This window comes from Convolutriloba macropyga, chromosome 6, assembly GCF_964194025.1.
Source record: "Convolutriloba macropyga chromosome 6, txConMacr16.3, whole genome shotgun sequence".
NCBI lineage: Eukaryota > Metazoa > Xenacoelomorpha > Acoela > Convolutidae > Convolutriloba > Convolutriloba macropyga.
In genome coordinates this window covers 57,673,564-57,698,214 of record NC_134473.1, presented here as the reverse complement: position 1 = coordinate 57,698,214, position 24,651 = coordinate 57,673,564, and the positions used below count along the sequence as shown (strand labels likewise).

The following is a 24,651-nucleotide window of genomic DNA, read 5'->3' as shown; positions in this document are numbered from 1 at the left end:
AAATAATCTGAAAATTTGTCGAACAACAAAATTGCCACATGACACCTGGGCCCCAATTTTTGAGCCTCGACAGTTGAAGTGAACTCATGTATACAGAGTACTCTAAAGCTTTATAGATAGGAGAGTTTTTCTGACAAATTAGTCTAGTGCCATAAAAACAAGATAGTCAAATTGACAAAATTTAAGATCACTGACTAAAAGTTCGGCCTTTAAAACAAATAACCAGAAACTTCTAATAAAAGCAGTGACATTAAAGTGACATTAACCAGAAACTTCTAATAAAAGCATTCAAAGACATATGACACTAGGGCCCAGACACCTTGGGAGTTGATAATTGAATTGTAATCTTCTACACAGTGTACTCTAAAGCGTTCTAGCTAAGATCGTTGTTCTGCCCAAAACAGACATTTTACTCTAGGGCCATCAAAACCAAGAGGGTCAAACGAACAAAAAAGTTAAACGACAAAAACTCAGCCATCAAAGCAAACAATCTGAGAATTTACAAAACTCATTTATAAAACACAATGTTACAAAAAACTCTATGCCTGCAAAATTTTGAGCCTCGACAATTGAGTTGAGCTCATTTATACAGAGTCAAATGGGCAAAAATTGAGTTGAATGACAAAAAACAGCTATCAGAACAAATTATCTGAGCATTTATCAAACAACAAAAATACATATGACTCTGGGGCCACAAACCCTTGAATCAACAACTGCGCTGAAGTTACGTACACAGAGTACTTTGAAGCTCTATAGCTGAGATTTGTTCGGAAAAGAACCATTCACATTAAACTAAGAGAGTCAAACAGACAAAATTTAAATTGAAGGATGAAAAATGCGGCCATGATAACAAACAATCTGAGAATTTGTCAAACAACAAAATACATATTAAAACCAGGTCCAAGAGTCTCCTGGGAGTCAACAATTGAATCTAAATCTTTTACAGAGAGTAATCTAAAACCTTCTAGCTAAGAGAGTTCTTCTGATAAAAATAGACAATTTACTCTAATGCAATGAGACCAAGATAATGAAATGGACAAAATTAATTTAAGTGACAAGAGTTCGGCTATCACAACAAGTTATCTGATAATTTATCAAACAACAAAAGTACATAAGATTCTAGGGGTATCTTTGCCTAGGTTTTAATGTCCATTATTGTTAGAAGAGCTCTCCGAGCTAGAAGGTTTAAAGTACTCCGCGTAAATGAGTTCAATTCGATTTTTGAATCTCCAGATTTAGTGGACCTAGAGTCATATGTCTTTTTGTTGTTTGATAAACTGTCAGATCGTTTCATCTGACAGCCGGTTTTTTGTCATTTAGCCAAAAGTTTGCCGTTTGATCTTGCTGATTTTCATGGCCTTGGATTCAATAGTCTGTTTTTGTCAGAAGAACTCTCTTAGCTATCAGGCTAAGAGTTATGATTCAGATTCAATTATCGACTCCCTAGGTCCCTTCTGTCATATGTCATTGTTTTTTAAGGTTTTCTGCTGATTTGTTTTCGTGACCGCATTTTTTTTTATCTTAAATTTTGTCCGTTCGACTATCTTGGTTTCACGGCCATGGAGTAAAGCTGCCATCTTTTTTTGCCAGAAACTCTCTTATCTAGACTGCCTTAGAATACTCTGTACAGATGAGTTTAATTCAAATGTCCACGCTCAAGATCTCCTGGCCCTGTAGTCATATGAACTTTCAATGTTTGACAAATTCACAGGTTTCTTTTATTTCTTTGGGCCCAATTTTTGTCTTTCAATTTAATTTTTGTTCGTTCGATTTTCTTGGTTTTTTAGCAACAAAGTAAGCTGTCTATTTTTGTCAGAAGAACTCTCTTTTTTAGAAGGCCTTAGAGTACTCTATGTATATGATTTCGATTCAATTATTGATTCTCGAGGTCCTTTGGTCCTGTCATATGTTTTAATTATTTTCATAGTTTCTGATTATTTTTTTGATAGCCGCATTTTTATTCATTCATCATAAATTTCGTCTCTTTGACTATCTTGGTTTCATGGCCGGCCCGTTGTTGGAGGCTAACTTTTTGTTGCCCTAGAGTTATATGCATTTTTGTTGTTTGACAAATTCTCAGATTTTTTGTTTCATGACTGCCTTTTTCTTCCTTTAATTTACATTTCTTCTGTTGGACTCAATTGGCTTTGTGGCCATAGAGTATTTTGTCTGTTTTTGTCATTTGTCACTTAACTTATATTTTGTCCGTGCGATTCTCTTGGTTTTTATAGCCTTAGAGTAAATTGTCTATTTTTGTTAGAAAAACTCTCAAAGTTTAAAAGCTTTAGAGTACTCTGTCTACATCGTTTCGATTCAATTATTGACCCTCAAGTTCCCTTGATACCATCATGGTTTTTACAGTTTCTGATTATTTGTTTTGATAGCCACTACTTTAGTCATTTATAATAAACTTTGTTCTTGCCTTTCTGAACCCAGAGTAAATTGCGTAATGTTGTCAGAAGAACTCTCTTAGCAAGCAGAATTTACAGTATTATGTGTACTTGATTTCGGCTCCCAAGGTCTCTTGGCCTAGAGTCATTCTAACAGTTTTTGTTTTCTGTTTATTTGTCTTGATGGCCAGGTTTTTGTCATTCATCTTGAATTGTGTCCGTTTGATTATCTTGGTTTTAGGTCCATAGAGTAAATTGTTTAATTTTGGCAGAAAATTTTTTTTGCCTAGAAGGCCCTAGAATACTCTATATACATAAGACCAGTTCAATTGTCAACGCTCAGCATTTCCTGGCCCTAGAGTCATGTAATATTGTTGTTTGAAAATATCTGAGATTATTTGCCTTGATGAGCAAATTTTCTATCTTTTAACCAAAATTTTTTTCCGAATGACCTGCCTGTTTTTGATGGCCTTTGGAAAAATTCTTTTCAGCAGAAAAACTCTTTTAGCTAGCAGGCGATAAAGTACTCTGTGTACTTGAATTCAATTCAATTGTTGACGCTCAAGATCTCGTGGCACTAGGGTAATAATTGTTTTTGTTTTTCTAAATCATTCGTATTTTTTGCCTTCTTTCAACAAATTTATCTCCTTTTAAAATAAATTTTGTCCGTATGACTCTCTTAGTTTTATGGCGTTAAATTGAATAGTCTCTTTTGCAGAATAAACCTTTTTAAGCTAAAGGTTTTCAGAGTACTCTGTGTACTTGAGATCAATTCAGCTGTTGACTCAAGGTTTCTTGGCCCTAAAGTTAAATGTATTTTTGTTTTTGATAAAACCTCAGATAATGCCGCATTTTTAATTCGGCAATTTATAATTTAATTTATTTTTTGTCCGTTCGGCTCTCTTAGTTTTTATAGTTTTAGAGTAATTTGCCTGTTTAATTTGCCTGGCTAAGAGTACGTTGTGCGCATGAGTTCAAGTCAGTTGTTGACTCAGGTTTTCGTGGCCCTAGAGCCTTATGTAGTTTTGTTGTTTGACAAATTCCCAAACTATTTTTTTAGTGGCTGAAATTTTTGAGTTTCAACAAAAATTGAGCCCGTTTGACCCTCTTGGCTTTGATCGCTTTTGCGTGAAATGTCTATCTTTTTTAGAAAAATTCTCGTAGCTAGAAGGCTTAGAATACACTGTGTACATGATTCACTTATCGAATCCCAATATCTGTTGGCCCTAGTGTCTTATGCCTTTGTTTTTCTTAGAGTTTTCGATTATTTGCTTTGATGGCCGCATCTTTTGTCATTTATCCTAAATTTTGTTCGTTTGACTATCGTTTTTTATGGAGTAAATTGTCTAAATTTGTTAGAAGAATTTTTTTATCTAGTGTATGTGTTTTTGTTGTGTCAATGACTTTCAGGTTATTTGTTTTGATGGCCAAATTTACCGTTTTCTAACTTAAATTTCCTCCATATGACACTCTCCGTTTTTTGGCCTTAAGGTATTTTGTCTCCTTTTAAAGAAGAACTCTCTCAGCTGAAAGGCTTTAGGGTAGACTGCGTACATGAGTTCAATTCAATTGCCGACGCCCAAGATTTCGTGGCCCAAGAGTCATATGAATTTCGTTCTTCCATATTTTTTCCAATCATTTGGTTTGACAGCCAAAATTTTTGTCTTTAAATAAAATTTTGTCCATTTGACTCTCTTAGTTTTATGATTTTACAGTAAACTCTCTATTTTGATCACAAGAACCCTCTCAGCTATAAGATTTAAGAGTTTTCTGTGTACATGATTATGATTCATTCTTTGGCTTTAGAGACATATGTACTTCTGCTTTTTAACTAATTCTAATTATTTGTTTTACTGGCCAATTTTTTTTTGAATTTCAACATTCATTTTGTCCGTTCGACATTTTTAATGACGTTTGGGTAAATGGTCTTTTTCAGAATATTCTCTCCTAGCTAGGGGGTATTAGAGTACTCTGTGTACATGAGTTCAATTCAGTAGTTGACTGAAGGTTTCGTGGCCCTAGAGTCACATAATTTTTTGTTTGATAAATCCTCAGATTATTTGTTCTGATAGCCAAATTTTTGTAATTAAACATAATTTTTGTCGGTTTGACTCTCCTGATTCTATAGCCTTAGAACAAACTGTCTAATTTTTTCAGAATAACTCTCTCAGCTGGAAGGATTTAGAGAAATGTATGTATATGAGCTCGATTCAGCTTTTGACGCAAGCTTTTGCGCCTCATTTTGTTATTTGAGAAAGTCTCAAAGTGTTTACTTGTTTGTTCGATGCCCGAATATTTTGTTTTTCAACAAAAATTTTGACCGTTTGACCCATCTGGTTTTGATGGCTCTTGTGTGAATTGTCTATCTTAGATAGAATAAATCTCTTAGCCAGAAGGCTTTAGAGTACTCTAAGTACATGAGTTATATTAAATTGTTGACGCTCAGAGTTCTGTAGCTATAGGGTCAGATGTGTTTTTGTATGAACTTAGAGTAAAATTGTCCATTTTGGCCACAAGTACCCTCTCAGCTAGAAGGCTTAAGAGTTTTCCGGGTACATGATTACGATTCATTCGTTGTCCCTAGGGTCATATAATTTTTTTGCTCTTTAGTGAATTCTGATTGTTTGTTTTATTGGCGAAGTTTTTCAACATTTAAAATACATTTTGCCCCTTCGACTCTTTTTTTAAGACGCTAGTATAAATGGTCTATTTTTGGAATATCTTCTCCTAGCTATGGGGAATCAGAGTACTCTGTGTACATGAGTTCAATTCAGTTGTTGACTGAAGGTTTCGTGGCCCTAGAAGGCCACGAAACCCTCAGAAAATTTGTTCTGATAGCCAAATTTTTGTAAGTAAATATAATTTTTGTCGGTTTGACTCTCCTGATTCTATAGCCTTGGAACAAACTGTCTAATTTTTTCAGAATAACTCTCTCAGCTGGAAGGTTTTAGAGAAATGTATGTATATGAGCTCGATTCAGCTTTTGACGCAAGCTTTTGCGCCTCATACGTAACTTTGTTGTTTGAGAAAGTCTCAAAGTGTTTACTTGTTTGTTCGATGCCCGAATATTTTGTTTTTCAACAAAAATTTTGACCGTTTGACCCTTCTGGTTTTGATGGCTCTTGTGTGAATTGTCTATCTTAGATAGAATAAATCTCTTAGCCAGAAGGCTTTAGAGTACTCTAAGTACATGAGTTATATTAAATTGTTGGCGCTCAGAGTTCTGTGGCTATAGGGTCAGATGTGTTTTTGTATGAACTTAGAGTAAAATTGTCCATTTTGGACAAAAGGACCCTCTCAGCTAGAAGGCTTAAGAGTTTTCCGGGTACATGATTACGATTCATTCGTTGTCCCTAGGGTCATATATTTTTTTTGCTCTTTAGTGAATTCTGATTGTTTGTTTTATTGGCGAAGTTTTTCAACATTTAAAATACAATTTGCCCCTTCGACTCTTTTTTTTAAGACGCCAGTGTAAATGGTCTATTTTTCGAATATTTTCTCCTAGCTATGGGGAATCAGAGTACTCTGTGTACATGAGTTCAATTCAGTAGTTGACTGAAGGTTTCGTGGCCCTAGAGTCACATAATTTTTTGTTTGATAAATTCTCAGATGATTTGTTCTGATAGCCAAATTTTTGTAATTAAATATAATTTTTGTCGGTTTGACTCTCCTGATTCTATAGCCTTAGAACAAACTGTCTAATTTTTTCAGAATAACTCTCTCAGCTGGAAGGTTTCAGAGAAATGTATGTATATGAGCTCGATTCAGCTTTTGACGCAAGCTTTTGTGCCTCATACGTAATTTTGTTGTTTGGGAAAGTCTCAAAGTGTTTACTTGTTTGTTCGATGCCCGAATATTTTGTTTTTCAACAAAAATTTTGACCGTTTGACCCTTCTGGTTTTGATGGCTCTTGTGTGAATTGTCTATCTTAGATAGAATAAATCTCTTAGCCAGAAGGCTTTAGAGTACTCTAAGTACATGAGTTATATTAAATTGTTGACGCTCAGAGTTCTGTGGCTATAGGGTCAGATGTGTTTTTATATGAACTTAGAGTAAAATTGTCCATTTTGGCCACAAGGAACCTCTCAGCTAGAAGGCTTAAGAATTTTCCGGGTACATGATTACGATTCATTCGTTGTCCCTAGGGTCATATATATTTTTTTGCTCTTTAGTGAATTCTGATTGTTTGTTTTATTGGCGAAGTTTTTCAACATTTAAAATACATTTTGCCCCTTCGACTCTTTTTTTAACACGCTAGTTTAAATTGTCTATTTTTGGAATATGTTCTCCTAGCTATGGGGAATCAGAGTACTCTGTGTACATGAGTTCAATTCAGTAGTTGACTGAAGGTTTCGTGGCCTTAGAGTCGCATAATTTTTTGTTTGATAAATTCTCAGATAATTTGTTCTGATAGCCAAATTTTTGTAATTAAATATATTTTTTGTCGGTTTGACTCTCCTGATTCTATAGCCTTAGAACAAACTGTCTAATTTTTTCAGAATAACTCTCTCAGCTGGAAGGTTTTAGAGAAATGTATGTATATGAGCTCGATTCAGCTTTTGACGCAAGCTGTTGTGCCTCATACGTAATTTTGTTGTTTGAGAAAGTCTCAAAGTGTTTACTTGTTTGTTCGATGCCCGAATATTTTGTTTTTCAACAAAAATTTTGACCGTTTGACCCTTCTGGTTTTGATGGCTCTTGTGTGAATTGTCTATCTTAGATAGAATAAATCTCTTAGCCAGAAGGCTTTAGAGTACTCTAAGTACATGAGTTATATTAAATTGTTGACGCTCAGAGTTCTGTGGCTATAGGGTCAGATGTGTTTTTGTATGAACTTAGAGTAAAATTGTCCATTTTGGCCACAAGGACCCTCTCAGCTAGAAGGCTTAAGAGTTTTCCGGGTACATGATTACGATTCATTCGTTGTCCCTAGGGTCAAATTTTTTTTGCTCTTTAGTGAATTCTGATTGTTTGTTTTATTGGCGAAGTTTTTCAACATTTAAAATACATTTTGCCCCTTCGACTCTTTTCTTAAGACGCTAGTATAAATGGTCTTTTTTGGAATATGTTCTCCTAGCTATGGGTAATCAGAGTACTCTGTGTTCATGAGTTTAATTCAGTAGTTGACTGAAGGTTTCGTGGCCCTAGAGTCACATAATTTTTTGTTTAATATATTCTCAGACAATTTGTTCTGATAGCCAAATTTTTGTAATTAAATATAATTTTTGTCGGTTTGACTCTCCTGATTCTATAGCCTTAGAACAAACTGTCTAATTTTTTCAGAATAACTCTCTCAGCTGGAAGGTTTTAGAGAAATGTATGTATATGAGCTCGATTCAGCTTTTGACGCAAGCTGTTGTGCCTCATACGTAATTTTGTTGTTTGAGAAAGTCTCAAAGTGTTTACTTGTTTGTTCGATGCCCAAATATTTTGTTTTTCAACAAAAATTTTGACCGTTTGACCCTTCTGGTTTTGATGGCTCTTGTGTGAATTGTCTATCTTAGATAGAATAAATCTCTTAGCCAGAAGGCTTTAGAGTACTCTAAGTACATGAGTTATATTAAATTGTTGACGCTCAGAGTTCTGTGGCTATAGTGTCAGATGTGTTTTTGTATGAACTTAGAGTAAAATTGTCCATTTTGGCCACAAGGACCCTCTCAGCTAGAAGGCTTAAGAGTTTTCCGGGTACATCATTACGATTCATTCGTTGTCCCTAGGGTCATATATTTTTTTTGCTCTTTAGTGAATTCTGATTGTTTGTTTTATTGGCGAAGTTTTTCAACATTTAAAATACATTTTGCCCCTTCGACTCTTTTTTTTTAAGACGCTAGTATAAATGGTCTATTTTTGGAATATGTTCTCCTAGCTATGGGGAATCAGAGTACTCTGTGTACATGAGTTCAATTCAGTAGTTGACTGAAGGTTTCGTGGCCCTAGAGTCACATAATTTTTTGTTTGATAAATTCTCAGATAATTTGTTCTGATAGCCAAATTTTTGTAATTAAACATAATTTTTGTCGGTTTGACTCTCCTGATTCTATAGCCTTAGAACAAACTGTCTAATTTTTTCAGAATAACTCTCTCAGCTGGAAGGTTTTAGAGAAATGTATGTATATGAGCTCGATTCAGCTTTTGACGCAAGCTTTTGCGCCTCATACGTAGTTTTGTTGTTTGAGAAAGTCTCAAAGTGTTTACTTGTTTGTTCGATGCCCGAATATTTTGTTTTTCAACAAAAATTTTGACCGTTTGACCCTTCTGGTTTTGATGGCTCTTGTGTGAATTGTCTATCTTAGATAGAATAAATCTCTTAGCCAGAAGGCTTTAGAGTACTCTAAGTACATGAGTTATATTAAATTGTTGACGCTCAGAGTTCTGTGGCTATAGGGTCAGATGTGTTTTTGTATGAACTTAGAGTAAAATTGCCCATTTTGGCCACAAGGATCCTCTCAGCTAGAAGGCTTAAGAGCTTTCCGGGTACATGATTACGATTCATTCGTTGTACTTAGGGTCATATATTTTTTTTGCTCTTTAGTGAATTCTGATTGTTTGTTTTATTGGCGAAGTTTTTCAACATTTAAAATACATTATGCCCCTTCGACTCTTTTTTGAGACGCTACTGTAAATGGTCTATTTTTGGAATATGTTCTCCTAGCTATGGGGAATCAGAGTACTCTGTGTACATGAGTTCAATTCAGTAGTTGACTGAAGGTTTCGTGGCCCTAGAGTCACATATTTTTATGTTTGCTAAATTCTCAGATAATTTGTTCTGATAGCCAAATTTTTGTAATTAAATATAATTTTTGTCGGTTTGACTCTCCTGATTCTATAGCCTTAGAACAAACTGTCTAATTTTTTCAGAATAACTCTCTAAGCTGGAAGGTTTTAGAGAAATAAATGTATATGAGCTCGATTCAGCTTTTGACGCAAACTTTTGCGCCTCATATAAAATTTTGTTGTTTGAGAAAGTCTCAAAGTGTTTACTTGTTTGTTCGAAGCCCGAATATTTTGTTTTTCAACAAAAATTTTGACCGTTGACCCTTCTGGTTTTGATGGCTTTTGTGTGAATTGTCTATCTTAGATAGAATAAATCTCTTAGCTAGAAGGCTTTAGAAAACACTGTGTACATGATCCCAATTCCTTTATCGACTCCCAATGTCTCTTGGCCCTAGTGTCTTATGTCTTTCTTTTTCTCATAGTTTTTGATTATTTGCCTTGATGGCTGCATTTTTAGTCATTTATCCTAGATTTTGTCCGTTTGACTATCGTTGGACTATCGTTTACTATGGAGTAAATTGTCTAAATTTGTTAGAAGAGTTCTTTTATCTAGAAAATTTGGAATAATCTGTATACATGAGCTTCCAAAGTCCCAGGGTCATATCAATTTTTGTTGTTTGAAAGATTCTCAGATTATTTGCCTTGTTGGCCAAATTTTCCTTTTTCTAACTGAAATTTTCTCGGAATGACCGTCTTCGTTTTTATGGCCTTAGAGTATATTGTCTCTTTTTACAGAAGAACTCTCTCAGTTAAGAGGCTTTAGAGTGCATTGTATACATAAGTTTAATTTAATTGTCGACGCTCCAGATTTCCTGGCCCGAGAGTCATATGCATTTTGTTCTGAAATAAATTTTCCAATCATTTGGTTTGACAGCCAAATTTTTTGTCTTTTACTTAAATTTTTTCCGTTTGACTCTTGGTGTTCCGGTCTTAGAGTAAATTGTCTTTTTTGGCCAAAAGGACCTTCTCGGCTAGAAGGCTTAAGAGTTTTCCGGGTACATGATTACGATTCATTCTTTGGCCCTAGAGACATATGTATTTTTGCTTTTAATTGAATTCTGATTATTTGTTTTATTGGCCAAGTTTTTCGTCTTTTAATATACAATTTGTTCGTTCAACTCTTTTCTAATGACGTTATAGTAAATGGTCTATTTTTGGAATATGCTCTCCTAGCTATCGGGATTTAGAGAACTCTGTGTACATGAGTTCAACTTAGTAGTTGACTCAAGGGTTCGTGGCCTTTGAGTCAGATGTTTTTTTGTTTGATAAAATCTCAGATAATTTGTTCTAATAGCCAAATTTTTGTAATTTAATTTAAATTTTGTCGGTTTGACTCTCTTGGTTTTATAGCCTTAGAGTAAACTGTTGTTCTTTTCAGAATAATTCTCTGAGCTAGAAGGTTTTTGAGTAATCTATGTACATCTCGATTCACTTTTTGACGCAGGGTTTCGTGCCTCTAGAGTCTTATGTAATTTTGTTTGAGAAAGTCTCAAAATGTTTGTTTTGATGCCCTTATTTTTCGTCTTTCAACTTAAAATTGTTCCGTTTGACTCTCCGGCGTTTGATGGTTCAGGGCAAACTGTCTTTTTTACTGAAGATCACTCTTAGCCAGACAGTTTTAGAGTACTCTAAGTACATGAGTTATATTAAATTGTTGACGCTCAGAGTTCTGTGGCTATAGGGTCAGATGTGTTTTTGTATGAACTTAGAGTAAAACTGTCCATTTTGGACACAAGGACCCTCTCAGCTAGAAGGCTTAAGAGTTTTCCGGGTACATGATTACGATTCATTCTTTGGCCCTAGGGTCATATGTTTTTTTTGCTCATTAGTGAATTCTGATTATTTGTTTTACTGGCAAAGTTTTTCAACTTTTGAATTACATTTTGCCCCTCGACTCTTTTTTATGACGTTAGGGTAAATGGACTTTTTTTGGAATATGCTCTCCTAGCTATGGGGTATTAGAGTACTCTGTGTATATGGGTTCAATTTAGTAGTTGACTCAACGTTTCGTGGACCTAGAATCACATAAGTTTTTGTTTGATAAATTCTCTGATAATTTGTTCTGATAGCCAAATTTTTGTAATTTAATTTAAATTTTGTCGGTTTGACCCTCTTTATTTTATAGCCTTAGAGTATGCTGTTGCTTTTTTCAGAATAATTCTCCGAGCTGGAGGGTTTTAGAGTAATCTATGTACATGAGCTCGATTCACTTTTTGACGCAAGGTTTCGTGCCTCTAGAGCCATATGTAATTTTGTTTGAGAAAGTCTCAAAGTGTTTGTTTTGATGCCCTTGTTTTTCGTCTTTCAACTTGAAATTGTTCCGTTTGACCCTTTTGGTTTTGATGGTTTAGGGCAATTTGTCTTTTTTTACAGAAGATCTCTCCTAGCTAGAAGGCTTTAGAGTACTCTGTGTACATTAGTTATATTAAATTAATGACGTTCAACATTCTGTGGCCGTAGAGTCAGATGTGTTTTTTGTATGGACTTAGAGTAAAATTGTCCATTTTGGCCACAAGGACCCTCTCAGCTAGAAGGCTTAAGAGTTTTCCGGGTACATGATTACGATTCATTCGTTGGCCCTATGGTCATATGATTTTTTGCTCTTTAGTGAATTCCGATTGTTTGTTTTATTGGCGAAATTTTTCAATATTTAAATTACATTTTGCACCTTCTTTTTTTAAGACGCTAGTGTAAGTGGTCTATTTTTGGAATATGCTCTCCTAGCTATGGGGACTCAGAGTACTCTGTGTATATGAGTTCAATTCAGTAGTTGACTGAAGGTTTCGTGGCCCTAGAGTCACATATTTTTTTGTTTGATAAATTCTTATATAATTTGTTCTGATAGCCGAAATTTTTGTATTTTACTTTAATATTTTTTGGTCCGATTCTCTTGATTTTTTAGCCTTAAAGTAAACTGTTTTTTTTTCATAATAACTCTCTGAGCTGGAATGATTAAGAGTAATCTCTTTACATAAGCTGGACTCACCTTTTGACGCAATGTTTCGTGCTTCTAGAATCACACGAAATTTTGTTGTTTGAGAAAGTCTCAAAGTGTTTGTTTTGATGTCCTTTTTTTGTCTTTTAACTTAAAATTGTTCCGTTTGACTTTCTGGCGTTTGATGGTTCAGGGCAAATTGTCTTTTTTACTGAAGATCACTCTTAGCCAGAAGGCTTTAGAGTACTCTAAGTACATGAGTTATATTAAATTGTTGACTCTCAGAGTTCTGTGGCTATAGGGTCAGATGTGTTTTTGTATGGACTTAGAGGGAAATGCCTCCGTAGAGTAAATTTTTTATTTTGGCCACAGGGACCCTCTCATCTAGAAGGCTTAAGAGTTTAAGAGTTTTCTGGGTACTTTGTTACTATTCATTCAATGGCCCTAGAGTCATATGCAATTTTGCTTGTTAATGAATTCTGGTTATTTGTTGTATTGGCCAAGTTTTTCGTCTTTCAACATACAGTTTGTCCGTTCGACTCTCTTTTTATAACGTCAAGGTAAATATTTTTTTTGGAATATGCTCTCTTAGCTAGAGGGATTTAGAGTAGACTGTGTACATGTTTTGGATTCACTTGTTGACTCCCAATGTATCTCGGCCCCAGTGTCTTATGTCTTTGTTTTTCCTATAGTTTTCGATTATTTGCTTTGATGGCCGCATTTTTAGTCATTTATCCTAAATTTTGTCCGTTTGACTATCGTTGTCGTGTGGAAAAAATTGTCTAAATTTGTTGGAAAAATCGTTTATCTAGAAAGTTTTAGAGTAATCTGCATACATGAGTTCCCGGTTCCCCATTTGTATTTTTGTTCTTTGAATGATTCGCAGATTTTTTTCATGGCTAAGTTTTCTGTTTTCTAACGGAAACATTCTCCGAATGACTGAAGATTACTCTTAGCTAGAAGGCTTTAGAGTACTCTAAGTACATGAGTTATATTTAATTGTTGACGCTGAGAGTTCTGTGGCTATAGGGTCAGATGCGTTTTGGTATGAACTTAGAGTAAAATTGTCCATTTTGGCCACAAGGACCCTCTCAGCTAGAAGGCTTAAGAGTTTTCCGGATACATGATTACGATTCATTCGTTGTCCCTAGGGTCATATATTTTTTTTGCTTTTTAGTGAATTCTGATTGTTTGTTTTATTGGCGAAATTTTTCAACATTTGAAATACATTTTGCCCCTTCGACTCCTTTTTTAAGACGCTAGTGTAAATGGTCTATTTTTGGAATATGTTCTCCTAGCTATGGGGAATCAGAGTACTCTGTGTACATGAGTTCAATTCAGTAATTGACTGAAGGTTTCGTGGCCCTAGAGTCACACAATTTTTTGTTTGATAAATTCTCAGATAACTTGTTCTGATAGCCGAAATTTTTGTATTTTACTTCAATATTTTTCGGTCTGATTCTCTTGATTTTTTAGCCTTAAAGTAAGCTATCTATTTTTTTTCATAAGAATTCTCTGAGCTGGAATGTTTTAGAGTAATCTCTTTACATAAGCTGGATTCACCTTTTGACGCAATGTTTCGTGCCCATAGAGTCACACGTAATTTTGTTGTTTGAGAAAGTCTCAAAGTGTTTGTTTTGATGTCCCTTTTTTGTCTTTCAACTTAAAAATGTTCTGTTTGACTCTGGCGTTTGATGGTTCAGGGCAAATTGTCTTTTTTTTCTGAAGATCAGTCTTAGCCAGAAGGCTTTAGAGTACTCTAAGTACGTGAGTTATATTAAATTGTTGACGCTCAGAGTTCTGTGGCTATAGGGTCAGATTCAGATGTGTTTTTGTATGGACTTAGAGGAAAATACCTTTGTAGAGTAAATTTTTTATTTTGGCCAAAAGGACCCTCTCATCTAGAAGGCTTAAGAGTTCTTGGGTACTTTGTTACTGTTCATTCAATGGCCCTAGAGTCAAATGCAATTTTGCTTGTTAATGAATTCTGGTTATTTGTTGTATTGGCCAAGTTTTTCGTCTTTCAACACACAGTTTTTCCGTTCGACTCTCTTTTTATAACGTTAAGGTAAATATTCTTTTTTGGAATATGCTCTCCTAGCTAGAGGGATTTAGAGTAGACTGTGTACATGTTTTGGATTCACTTGTTGACTCCCAATGTATCTCGGCCCCAGTGTCTTATGTCTTTGTTTTTTTATAGTTTTCGATTATTTGCTTTGATGGTCGCGTTTTTAGTCATTTATCCCAAATTTTGTCCGTTTGACTATCGTTGTTGTGTGGAAAAAATTGTCTAAATTTTTTGGAAAAATCTTTTATCTAGAAAGTTTTAGAGTACTCTGTGTACATGAGTTCAATTCAGTAGTTGACTGAAAGTTTCGTGGTCCTAGAGTCACATATTTTTTTGTTTGATAAATTCTCAGATAATTTGTTCTGATAGCCGAAATTTTTGTATTTTACTTTAATATTTTTCGGTCTGATTCTCTTGATTTTTTAGCCTTAAAGTAAACTATCTATTTTTTTCATAAGAACTCTCTGAGCTGGAATGTTTTAGAGTAATCTCTTTACATAAGCTGGTTTCGCCTTTTGACGCAATGTTTGGTGCCCTTAGAGTCACATGTAATTTTGTTGTTGGAGAAAGTCTCAAAGTGTTTGTTTTGATGTCCTTTTTTGTCTTTCAACTTAAAATTGTTCCGTTTGACTCTCCGGCGTTTGATGGTTCAGGGCAAATTGTCTTTTTTACTGAAGATCACTCTTAGCCAGAAAGTTTTAGAGTACTCTAAGTACATGAGTTATATTAAATTGTTGACGCTCAGAGTTCTGTGGCTATAGGGTCAGATATGTTTTTGTATGGACTTAGAGGAAAATACCTTCGTAGAGTAAATTTCTTATTTTGGCCACAGGGACCCTCTCATCTAGAAGGCTTAAGAGTTATCTGGGTACTTTGTTACTATTCATTCAATGGCCCTAGAGTCATATGCAATTTTGCTTGTTAATGAATTCTGGTTTTTTGTTGTATTGGCCAAGTTTTTCGTCTTTCAACATACAGTTTGTCCTTTCGACTCTCTTTTTATAACGTTAAGGTAAATATTCTTTTTTGGAATATGCTCTCCTAGCTAGAGAGATTTAGAATAGAGTGTGTACATGTTTTGGATTCACTTGTTGACTCCCAATATATCTCGGCCCCAGTGTCTTATGTCTTTGTTTTTTTTATAGTTTTCGATTATTTGCTTTGATGGCCGCGTTTTTAGTCATTTATCCTAAATTTTGTCCGTTTGACTATCGTTGTTGTGTGGAAAAAATTGTCTAAATTTGTTGGAAAAATCTTTTATCTAGAAAGTTTTAGAGTAATCTGCATACATGAGTTCCCGGAACCCCATATGTATTTTTAATCTTTGAATGATTCGCAGATTTTTTTTTCATGGCTAATATTTCCATTTTCTAACTGAAACATTCTCCGAATGACTGTCTTTGTTTTAAAGACTTCAGGGTATATTGTCTCTTTTTACAGAAGAACTCTCTCAGCTACATGGCTCTAGAGTACTCTGTGTGCATGAGTTATATTCAATTGTTGACGCTCAGTATTCTGTTGCCATAGAGTCAGATGTGTTTTTTATGGACCTAGAGTAATATGTCTGTTTCTGACAGAAGAACTCAGTTAGAAGGCTTAGAGTTCTCCACGTACTGAAGTTAAACTATATTGTTGACTCTCAAGATTTAGTGGCCCTGGAGATACATGTTTTTGGTTCTTGATTAAATTTTAGATTCCGCATTTTTGTCATGTAACTTATTTTTTACCATAGTTTCTCTTGGCTTTATGTCCTGACTTGTTGACTCCCAATGTATCTCGGCCCCAGTGTCTTATGTCTTTGTTTTTTTTATAGTTTTCGATTATTTGCTTTGATGGTCGCGTTTTTAGTCATTTATCCCAAATTTTGTCCGTTTGACTATCGTTGTTGTGTGGAAAAAATTGTCTAAGTTTTTTTGGAAAAATCTTTTATCTAGAAAGTTTTAGAGTACTCTGTGTACATGAGTTCAATTCAGTAGTTGACTGAAAGTTTCGTGGTCCTAGAGTCACATATTTTTTTGTTTGATAAATTCTCAGATAATTTGTTCTGATAGCCGAAATTTTTGTATTTTACTTTAATATTTTTCGGTCTGATTCTCTTGATTTTTTAGCCTTAAAGTAAACTATCTATTTTTTTCATAAGAACTCTCTGAGCTGGAATGTTTTAGAGTAATCTCTTTACATATCTTTTTCGTCTTTCAACATACAGTTTGTCCTTTCGACTCTCTTTTTATAACGTTAAGGTAAATATTCTTTTTTGGAATATGCTCTCCTAGCTAGAGGGATTTAGAATAGAGTGTGTACATGTTTTGGATTCACTTGTTGACTCCCAATGTATCTCGGCCCCAGTGTCTTATGTCTTTGTTTTTTTTATAGTTTTCGATTATTTGCTTTGATGGCCGCGTTTTTAGTCATTTATCCTAAATTTTGTCCGTTTGACTATCGTTGTTGTGTGGAAAAAATTGTTTAAATTTGTTGGAAAAATCTTTTATCTAGAAAGTTTTAGAGTAATCTGCATACATGAGTTCCCGGATCCCCATATGTATTTTTAATCTTTGAATGATTCGCAGATTTTTTTTTCATGGCTAATATTTCCATTTTCTAACTGAAACATTCTCCGAATGACTGTCTTTGTTTTAAAGACTTCAGGGTATATTGTCTCTTTTTACAGAAGAACTCTCTCAGCTACATGGCTCTAGAGTACTCTGTGTGCATGAGTTATATTCAATTGTTGACGCTCAGTATTCTGTTGCCATAGAGTCAGATGTGTTTTTTATGGACCTAGAGTAATATGTCTGTTTCTGACAGAAGAACTCAGTTAGAAGGCTTAGAGTTCTCCACGTACTGAAGTTCAACTATATTGTTGACTCTCAAGATTTAGTGGCCCTGGAGATACATGTTTTTGGTTCTTGATTAAATTTTAGATTCCGCATTTTTGTCATGTAACTTATTTTTTACCATAGTTTCTCTTGGCTTTATGTCCTTAAGGTAATTTGTCTGATTTTGTCAGAAGAACACTTTTAATTAGAAAGCTTTATTGTATATGTGTACATGATTTCAATTCAATTGTCGACGCTCAAGGTTTTGCGGCCACAGAGTCATGTGTTTTTTGTTGCTTGACAAAATCTCAGATTATTTGTTTTGATGGCCGTATTTAAACCTGAATTTTGACCTTTTGACTCTCTTGGTTTGATGGCCTTAGTGTAAATTGTCCTTTTTTTCAGAAAAAAACTCTTTTAGCTAGAATGCTTAGAGTACTTTGCGTAAATGAGTTCAATTCAATTATCGAAGCTCAAGATTTCGTGAATCTAGAGTCTTATGTTTTTTTCTTTAATCAATTTTGCCAATTATTTGTTTTGATAGCTGAGTTTTGTCATTCAAGTAAAATTTTGTTTGTCTGACTCTTGGTTTTATGGCCTGAGAGTGAATTGTCTAACTTTGTCAAAAACTCGTAGCTAGAATGCTTTAGAGTACTCTGTGTACATGAGTTTAATTCAATTGTCGACCTTCAAGATTTCGTGGCCCTATAGTCATAGGTTTATTTAGTTCAATTGCCCTGGAGTCATATGTCTTTTTGTTATTTGATACATTGTCAGATAATGTTTTTGACAGCCGCTTTTTATTCACCTTAAATTTCGTCTATTTGACTCTCTTAGTTTTCTGACCCCAGAGTAAATTGCCTAATTTTGTTGGAGAAACTCCCCTGGCTGGAAGGTTTTAGAGAACCATTTGTACATGAGTTCAATTCAATTGTTGACGCTCAAGATTTTGTGACCGTAGATTCATATGTATTTTTGTTCTTTAAAAACTTTTCAAAATTTATGTTTTATCCAATTTTTTTGTCTTGAAACTTAAGTTTTGAATTTTTGACTCTTTTGGTTTGATGGCCTTAGTGTAAATTGTCTTTTTTGCAGAAAAAACTATTTTAGCTAGAATGCTTTAGAGTACTTTGTGTAAATGAGTTCAATTCAATTATCGAAGCTCAAGATTTCGTGAATCTAGAGTCTTATGTTTTTTGTCTTTAATCAATTTTGTCAATTATTTGTTTTGATAGCTGAGTTTTTTTGTCATTAAAGTAAAATTTTGTTTGTCTGACTCTTGGTCTTATGGCCTGAGAGTGAATTGTCGAACTTTGTCAAAAACTCGTAGCTAGAATGCTTTAGAGTACTCTGTGTACATGAGTTTAGTTCAATTGTCGACCTTCAAGATTTCGTGGCCCTATAGTCATAGGTTTATTTAGTTCAATTGCCCTGGAGTCATATGTCTTTTTGTTATTTGATACATTGTCAGATAATGTTTTTGACAGCCGCTTTTTATTCACCTTAAATTTCGTCTATTTGACTCTCTTAGTTTTCTGACCCCAGAGTAAATTGCCTAATTTTGTTAGAGAAACTCCCCTGGCTGGAAGGTTTTAGAGAACCATTTGTACATGAGTTCAATTCAATTGTTGACGCTCAAGATTTTGTGACCGTAGATTCATATGTATTTTTGTTCTTCAAAAACTTTTCAAAATTTTTGTTTTATCCAATTTTTGTGTCTTGAAACTTAAGTTTTGAACTTTTGACTCTCTTGGTTTGATGGCCTTAGTGTAAATTGTCTTTTTTGCAGAAAAAACTATCTTAGCTAGAATGCTTTAGAGTACTTTGTGTAAATGAGTTCAATTCAATTATCGAAGCTCAAGATTTCGTGAATCTAGAGTCTTATGTTTTTTGTCTTTAATCAATTTTGTCAATTATTTGTTTTGATAGCTGAGTTTTTTGTCATTCAAGTAAAATTTTGTTTGTCTGACTCTTGGTCTTATGGCCTGAGAGTGAATTGCCGAACTTTGTCAAAAACTCGTAGCTAGAATGCTTTAGAGTACTCTGTGTACATGAGTTTAATTCAGTTGTCGACCTTCAAGATTTCGTGGCCCTATAGTCATAGGTTTATTTAGTTCAATTGCCCTGGAGTCATATGTCTTTTTGTTATTTGATACATTGTCAGATAATGTTTTTGACAGCCGCTCTTTATTCACCTTAAATTTCGTCTATTTGACTCTCTTAGTTTTCTGACCCCAGAGTAAATTGCCTAATTTTGTTAGAGAAACTCCCCTGGCTGGAAGGTTTTAGAGAACCATTTGTACATGAGTTCAATTCAATTGTTGACGCTCAAGATTTTGTGACCGTAGATTCATATGTATTTTTGTTCTTTAAAAACTTTTCAAAATTTATGTTTTATCCAATTTTTTGTCTTGAAACTTAAGTTTTGAACTTTTGACTCTCTTGGTTTGATGGCCTTAGTGTAAATTGTCTTTTTTGCACAAAAAACTATTTTAGCTAGAATGCTTTAGAGTACTTTGTGTAAATGAGTTCAATTCAATTATCGAAGCTCAAGATTTCGTGAATCTAGAGTTTTATGTTTTTTGTCTTTAATCAATTTTGTCAATTATTTGTTTTGATAGCTGAGTTTTTTGTCATTCAAATAAAATTTTGTTTGTCTGACTCTTGGTCTTATGGCCTGAGAGTGAATTGTCGAACTTTGTCAAAAACTCGTAACTAGAATGCTTTAGAGTACTCTGTGTACATGAGTTTAATTCAATTGTCGACCTTCAAGATTTCGTGGCCCTGTAGTCATAGGTTTATTTAGTTCCATTGCCCTGGAGCCAATTGTCTCTTTGTTATTTGATACATTGTCAGATAATATCCTTGACAGCCGCTTTTTATTCATTCGCCTTGAATTTCGTCTATTTGACTATCTTGGTTTTATGTCCCCAGAGTACATTGTCAGATATTTGTCAGATAAGCTCATTTAACTAGAAGGTTAAGGAGTACCATGTGTACATGAGATCAATTCAATTGTTGACGCTAAAAATTATGTGACAGTAGAGTCATATGCATTTTTTTGTTGTTTCGCAAAATCTCAGACTTTTTTTTTGGCCAAATTTTTGTATTTAAACTAGAATTTTGACTTTTTAGCTCTCTTGGTTTGATGGCCTTATTGCAAATTGCCTTTTTTCGGAAAAACACTTTTAGCTACAATGCTTCAGAGAACTCTGTGTATATGAGTTTAATTCAATTATCGAAGCTCAAGATTTCGTGGACCTAGGGTCTTATGATTTTTTTGTTATTTGATAAATTCTCAGACAATCTGTTTTGACAGCCATTTTTTGTCATTTAACTTAATTTTTGTCGGTTCGACTCTTTTGTTTTTATGGTCTTAGAGTAAATTGGCTAATTTCGTCAGAGCAGCCCTCTTGTCTAGAAGGTTTTAGAGTACCATTTGTACATGAGATCAATTCAAGTGTTGGCGCTAAAGATTTTGTGACAAAGTCATATGTATTTTTTGCTGTTTCATAAATTCTCAGATTATTTGTTTTTACGGACGAATTTTCGTATTTGAACTTAAATTTTGACCTTTTGACTCTCTTGGTTTGATGGCCTCAGTGTAAATTGTCCTTCTTGCGGAAAAAACTCTTTTAGCTAGAATGCTTTAGAGTACTTTGTGTACATGAATTCAATTCAATTATCGAAGCTCAAGATATCGTGGACCTAGAGTCTTATGTTTTTTTTGTTGTTTGATAAAATCTCAGATAATCTGTTTTCAGAGCCGCTTTTTTGTTATTTAACTTATATTTTGTCCGTTCAATTCTGTTGGATTTATGACCTCAGAGTAGAGTGTCTATTTTTAGAAGAACTCTCTTAGCTAGAAGGCTATAGAGTACTCAGTGCAGACGATTTTTTTTATAGGCTCTGGTGTTATTTGTCTCTGCTTTTTATAAGTTCTGATTACTTCTTTTGGCGGCCGCGTTTTGCGTCATTTATCTTAAATGTTGTTCGTTTGTCTATCATAGTCTTGTTTCCCTCGATTAATTTGTCTAATTTTGTCGGAGAAACTCTCTTAGCTAGAAAGATTTAGAGTACTCTGTGTACATGAGATTGAAATAATTGTCGACTCTCACGATTTTGTGATCCTGGTCAAATGTATTTTTTTTGTTTGATAAATTCTCAGATAATTTTAATTTGTTTAGACAGCGTTTTTTCATTTAATTTAAAATGTAATTTTTTTCCTTTGCACTATCTTGAATTTACAGCCTTGGACTATTTTATTGTCAGTATAATACTCTGAACACGTAGCTAGAAGGCTTCAGAAGTACTTTGTTTACATGAGTTCAAATCAGTTGTCGACTCAAGGTTTTGTGGCCTCAGAGTCATTTATAATTCTGTTGTCTGACAAATTCTGAGTTTTTTCTTTTGATGACCGAAATAATTGTCTTTCAACTTAATTTTTTCCGTTTGACCCTCTTTATTTTGATGGTTTTAGTAAAGCACTTTATATTTTTGTTAGAAAAACACTTTTAGTCTTTAGTCACTAGAACTCTTTAGAGAGCAAAGTGTAAAGTATTTTCATTCAATTATCGACTCCCAAGGTCCGTTGACCCTAGTGTCATTTATCTTTGTTCTTTAAATAGTCTCTTATTATTTGTCTTTATGGCGACTTTTTACTCTTTTATCTTAAATTTAGTCCGTTTGACTAACTTGATTCTGTGGCCCAGAGTAAAGCATCTTAACTAGAAGACTTTAGATTACTCTCTGTCCATGAGTTTAATTCAATTGTCAACACAAGGTTCCTTGGCTTTAGAGTCATATGTATTTTTTTTGTTTTTTTAGAGTCTCAGATAATTTATCCTGATAGCCGCTTTTTTGTAGTTTAATATAATTTTTGTCCGATTGACTCTCTTGGTTTTATATCCTTAGAGTAAAATGTTTTTTGTCACATTAACTCTCCTAGCTAGAAAGCTTCAGAGTACTCTTTGCGCAAGAGTTGAATTCAGTTGTTGACTCAAGATGTCGAGGCCCTAGAGTCATATGTATTATTACTTGTCTAATAAATACTCCATTTTTTTTCTTTTGTTGCCTATTTTTTTGACTTTCAACTGAAAGTTTGTCTAACGCTCTTGGTTTCGACGGCCTTAGAAAAGTTGTCTGAGGAACACTTTTAGCTAAAAAGCATTAGAGTACTCTTTGGACTTGTTTTCGATTCATTTATCTATTTCGTTTCAATTATCGATCCGACTCCCAATGTCTCTTGGCCCTAGTGTCATATGTTTTTGTTTTTTATGTTATCTGGCCCCATTTATTGTCATTCATATTGAATTGTGCCCGTTTGGTTGTCTTGGTTTTCTGGCCCTAGAACAAATCGTCTAAATTTGTTAGGAAAACTTATTTTTTAGAAAGCTTTGGAGTAATCTGTATACATGACTTCAATTCAATGGTTGATTTTGAAAATTTTGCGGTCCTAGGAACAAACATAGTTTTGTTGAAAGACAAGATCTCAGAATATTTTGCTTGATGGCGGAGTTTTTCGTCTTTTAACCTAAATTTTGTCCCTGTGACCTTCCTGGTTTTGCTGGCCTTAGAGTAATTTGTCCGTTTTTGTCAGAAGCTTTTAGCTGGAATTCTTTGTAGTACTCTGTGCACATGTTTTCGATTCAATTATTGACTCTCAGGGTCTTCCGGACCTAGTGTCTAGTGTTTTTTTGTAATTTCTGATTATTTGTTTTGATGGCTGCATTTTTAGTCATTTATCTTAAATTTTCATTGTCTGACTATCTTGGTTTTTTGGCCCTAGAGCAAACTGTCTAGTTTTGTCAGAAGAACGCTCTTGTCTGGAGAGCTTTAAATCAATCTGTATACATGAGTTTAATTCAATTGTCCAGGCTCAAAATTTCGTGGCCCTAGATCATATGGAATTATAATGTTCAAAAATTTCTCAGATCATTTGTTTTGATGATCGAATTTTTCGTCTTTTAAATTTTGTTTGTTTGATTCTACTGGAGTTGATGGTCTTGTGACCAAATTTTTGTCTTTTAACTTTAAGTTTGACCGTTTGACTCTTGTTTATATGGCGTTAGATTAAATTAATGGAGTTAGATTAAGACAAAAAAACCTTTAGCTAGAAGTCTTCAATTTGCTCTGTATACATGATTTTAATTCAAATGTCGACGCCCTAGGGTCTTATATTTTTTTCGTTTTTATAAATTTGGATTATTTCTTTGTGCGCCAAATTTTTTGTATCTTTACATAAATTTCGTCCGTTTGACTCTTTTTGTTTATAGCCTTAGAAATAAATTGTCTATTATTATCAGAGGAACTCTCTGAACTAGAAGTCGTGGAGTACTCTGTGTACATGAGGTTCAATTCGATTCTGGACGCTAAAAAGTTCGTGGCGCTTGAGTTATATGTAATTTCTTTGTCTAACAAATTCTCAACTTTTTCTTTTGATACCCAATTTTATTGGCTTTTAACTGAGAATTTTTCCCTTTGACCCCCTTGGTTTTGATGGCCTTAGGAAAAATGGTCTATTTTTGTCAGAAAAGTTCTTTTAGCTGGAAAGCATTAGAGTACTCTATGTACGTAATTTCGACTCAATTATCAAATCCCAGTGTCTCTTGGCACTAGCGTCATTTGTTTATGTTTTTTATGTTTTCTGGCCGCATTTTTTGTCATTCATCTTGAATTGTGTCCGATTGACTATCATGATTTCCTGGCCTTAGAATAAATTGTCTAAATTTTTCAGGAAAACTCTCTTATCTAAAAGGCTTTAGAGAAATCTACATGCATGAGTTCATTTCAATTGTTGAGGCTCAAAGTTTTGTGGCCTTAGAGCCATATGTAATTTTGTTGTTTCATAAATTCTCAGATTTCATTTGAAGGCAGACATTTTCATATTTTAACATAAATTTCTCTTGAATCTCTTGGTCTTATGGCCTTTCTCAGATAATTTGTTTTGATAGTCGCCGTTTTGTCATTAACCTAAATTGTGTCATTTGACTATCTTGGTTTCTTGGCCTTTTGAATAATTTGTCTCAATTTGTCAGGAAAACTCTCTTATGTTATATGTAATTTTTACAACAAAAGAAAAGTTCTCAGATTATTTGTTTTGACGGTGGAACTTTTCGTCTTTTAACCTAAATTTTGTCCATTTGGCCCTCCTGGTTTGGTTGGCCTTAGAGTTTTGGTTTTGCCTTTTGTCAGAAGCACTCTCTTATCTAAAAGTCTTTAGAGTACTCTGTGTACATGTTTTCGATTTAATTATTGACTCTAAAGGTCTTCTGGACTAAGTGTCTTTCTTCTTGTTTTATCTTTTCTGATTAGATTTTTGGCCGCATTTTTAGTCATTTCTTTTAAATTTTGTCCGTTTGACTATCTTGGGCTTATGGCTTTAGAGCAAACTGTCTAATTTTGTCAGAAAAAACGCTATTGCGTAGAGAGCTGTTGAATCAATCTGCATGCATGAGATCAATTCAATTGTCCGGGCCCAAAATTTCGTGGCCATAGATTATATGGTGTTATTGCCCTAGAGTATTTTGTCCGTTTTTGTCAGATGAATTCTCTGAGCTGAAATGCTTTGGGATGCACCGTGTACATGAGTTTCTTTCAATTTTTGACTAGGATTTATTGGTCCTAGAGTTACATTGCTTTTTCTAGACTTATAAACTCTCAGAAAGA

The 24,651-nt window shown here is 34.1% G+C and overlaps 1 protein-coding gene across 1 annotated transcript in view; it reads right to left on the bottom strand.

Moving 5' to 3' along the window:
- Nucleotides 1–24,651, bottom strand: part of LOC142341797 (uncharacterized) — a 444,522-nt gene that overhangs the window by 286,177 nt on the left and 133,694 nt on the right. The gene's annotated exons all lie outside the window — the stretch shown is intronic.